The sequence below is a fragment of the Prunus dulcis genome, chromosome 1 (assembly GCF_902201215.1).
Source record: "Prunus dulcis chromosome 1, ALMONDv2, whole genome shotgun sequence".
Taxonomy (NCBI): Eukaryota; Viridiplantae; Streptophyta; class Magnoliopsida; order Rosales; family Rosaceae; genus Prunus; species Prunus dulcis.
The window spans coordinates 7,226,491-7,229,308 of NC_047650.1; the positions used below are offsets into that span (position 1 = coordinate 7,226,491).

Here is a 2,818-nt window from a genome sequence, read left to right on the forward strand (position 1 = left end):
CAGTCTTTGCACATATAGCATTGAAGAAAAAGCACAAACGAGTTATTGCATACCTTGCAGGCTTCTCCAAAACAGAACGAATTGCCACAGGGAGCAATTGTTGCATTAAGGTATGACCATCATGTGATTTAAGGCCAAGAAGTCTTGAATCTTGTAAAGATACAAGATTTTTAATATTTGAAGAATAACCTTTAGGGACCTTCATACCATAGAAAGAATTGCAAACCTCTCTCTTCTCTGCTTTTGACAAATTCCAAGGCCCAGGAGGCAAACGTGACAGGACCCGCCCCGGAATTTCTCTAAAACCGAAGCGGACCCTGTCTTTGTTCGGACATCAAACCGATGCCGGGCCCACAACTTAGAACTCGAGACTTTCTACCAAAATTTTGGCAGAGTCTCCCCTGTTAAATAAGCAATCCCAACAAAATTTACTCAACCTGCAACACACAGTAATAATAATAATAATCCCAACCATCAGCATGCTTCCACAATTCTACAAGTCGCTAAAGTGGCCTCCGGCCTCACAAGTAAAATTTATCAAGGGCGATACAGAGCATCTACTGAATTTAGATTACAAGAACAGTTGAGTAGAAGAAATTACTCAGTTCCTAACTAGAAAGGTTCACAGTTCGGGCCTCGTACACCACTTGCACGCTTCCTGGAGCGACTACTGGCTGGGGGCGCAAAACAGAAAATATGTGAGTGGACAAAAACCAAATTTGCAGTTAAAAACAACATAGTAACCCCACCATGTAAAAATAATGCTCAGGACATGCAGGTTCACACTTCAATAATTAATTACTCAAAACTTGATTCATTAAAAACGTTTCAAAAATACCGGTTATCTCCTTCAAAAAGGATCCCCGTTCTCTCAATTTTACCACTCCTTTCAAGTTACTACTTCCTTACACACCCAACCATACATATCCACATAAATATAACTATATATATATAATAAATAGCTATACTATATACTCATCACACCACCTAGGTACCGGGAAAACAATCCAACTGGGGGATCGTTTGACTAGTCCGCAGGATTTCCAGGTGCTATCCTGCGTCTAGGGATGAGCGGTCCAACCGGGGGACGAAACTCCAAAGCTCCCACACCGGAACATCCAACGCCATGTGTAGCTTCTAAACTATGTCCTACGCGCGCAGACGGGATCATCACACACCGGAACATCCAACGCCAAGGTGATGACCCTAAGCTCTATATGAAGTCTTTCCATACGCCGGAACATCCAACGCCACATATGGAAAGTGTCTCACACGCCGGAACATCCAACGCCGCGAGTGAGACTAGTAACTGGGGAAGGTACTTACGTAGTGTAATCACACAACTGCTCTCCAAAGATCACACTCTTCCACATCAACCTCCAACTACCCCAATATCTCATCTATAGCGAATATATAATTATACCTCCCCACTATCCACACAAATGCACTCTCAAAACCCAAGAATGCCAAACTCGATATATATATATATAGCCAAAAACTACCCGACCAACAAAATCCTTTCATGAATATGATATATAAATTCCATAAGCCATTAAAACATTATGCAGAAACTTTCATCAATTAAAACCATGCATATGATTAAAACAAAGTCCACTCACAGATAGTCCCACGCTGCCTGACCACGTGAGGGTCCTACCTGCTGAGTACGTGCAGTCGAAACACCTATTTCGAGATACGAACCGTCAATTGGTAAACAATTACGTCGAAGCGGAAATTACAAATTAAATGATTAATTCCCCAAATTCCCCATACGTGCACGTTGAAGAAGGTATCCTAAGGTCCGATTACAGGTTTAGGAATAGTTCACGATTTTACGGTTATCGCTAACACGCAAACTTTTCATTTTTGAATCGGAACATCCGGGGTTCCGATTCATAATTCGTGAAGTCCCATACGGTCCTAGGAATTCCTAGAACAATATATTTTACTTCGAGAAAGATCTAACGGTCGGAACCTATCGAACCCAGATAACGCACAATATGCGAAAATCCGTTCGATAGTCAAACGACATCCGAATTGAGATCCGCGAATTCCTATGCGCTCGTGACAACCTAAGGATCTCATCGGGTTAATTAGCAGCCTCACCAGGCTCGCCCACGCGCCGCCACACGCGCCGCCAGCGCGTGGGTGTGTAGAGTAATTCCGAAAACGGAAAAACTCCACACCCGAGCTCACCCTTCCTACCCTAGCTTCTACTCGAGGTCAGGATCACTTCAATCAACTACGGGAAGGCCTAATTCGGGCGGCAACTGGCCGGAATTTCATTTTGAAATTCGGCCCAAAACCTAGGTTTTCCTAATCGGTTTTCTACAACCAAAATCGATCCAAACCTACACCAACATCAGCTAGAACTCGTAAAAAGCATGAGAAACCATACCTCAATCACCGGGTTTGGGCGGCGGAGGCGGTGGCGCGACGGCGAGAAGACGAGTCGAGCTCGCGGCCGGAGTTCGTGGTTTCCGACGGGGAAAACAGGCAGGTCTTGGTCGGGGCGACGAGACGAGTCGAACGGGACCGGTCTCGTGTCCTGCCGTGGTCGGAGCAGAGAGAATCGAGGAGAGAGAGAGTGGACGTCGGGGAGAGAGAGAGACTGAGGAGAGAGAGTGTCGCGCGCGAGAGGGAGAGAGCTGAGGTGAAAAATCTGATTTTTACCGAACTTTTTGAAATATTTACAAGTTTGCCACTGGAAGTGTTTTGCCCGTAACTTTTTCGTTACAACTCCGATTCAAGCCTACCGCCTGTCTACGAATTCGTCTTGGTAACACCTACCCAGAAATACCATTCATGGTCCCAAAAT

General features: G+C 44.9%; 1 long non-coding RNA gene across 1 annotated transcript; it reads right to left on the reverse strand.

Moving 5' to 3' along the window:
• Window positions 1-650: 650 nt before the first annotated feature.
• LOC117622518 lies at window positions 651-2,427 on the reverse strand. Its single transcript, XR_004584997.1, has 3 exons — window positions 2,399-2,427; window positions 1,620-1,683; window positions 651-674 (listed from the first exon to the last, which is right to left on the reverse strand). It is a non-coding gene; the product is annotated as an uncharacterized LOC117622518 (long non-coding RNA).
• Window positions 2,428-2,818: the final 391 nt, after the last annotated feature.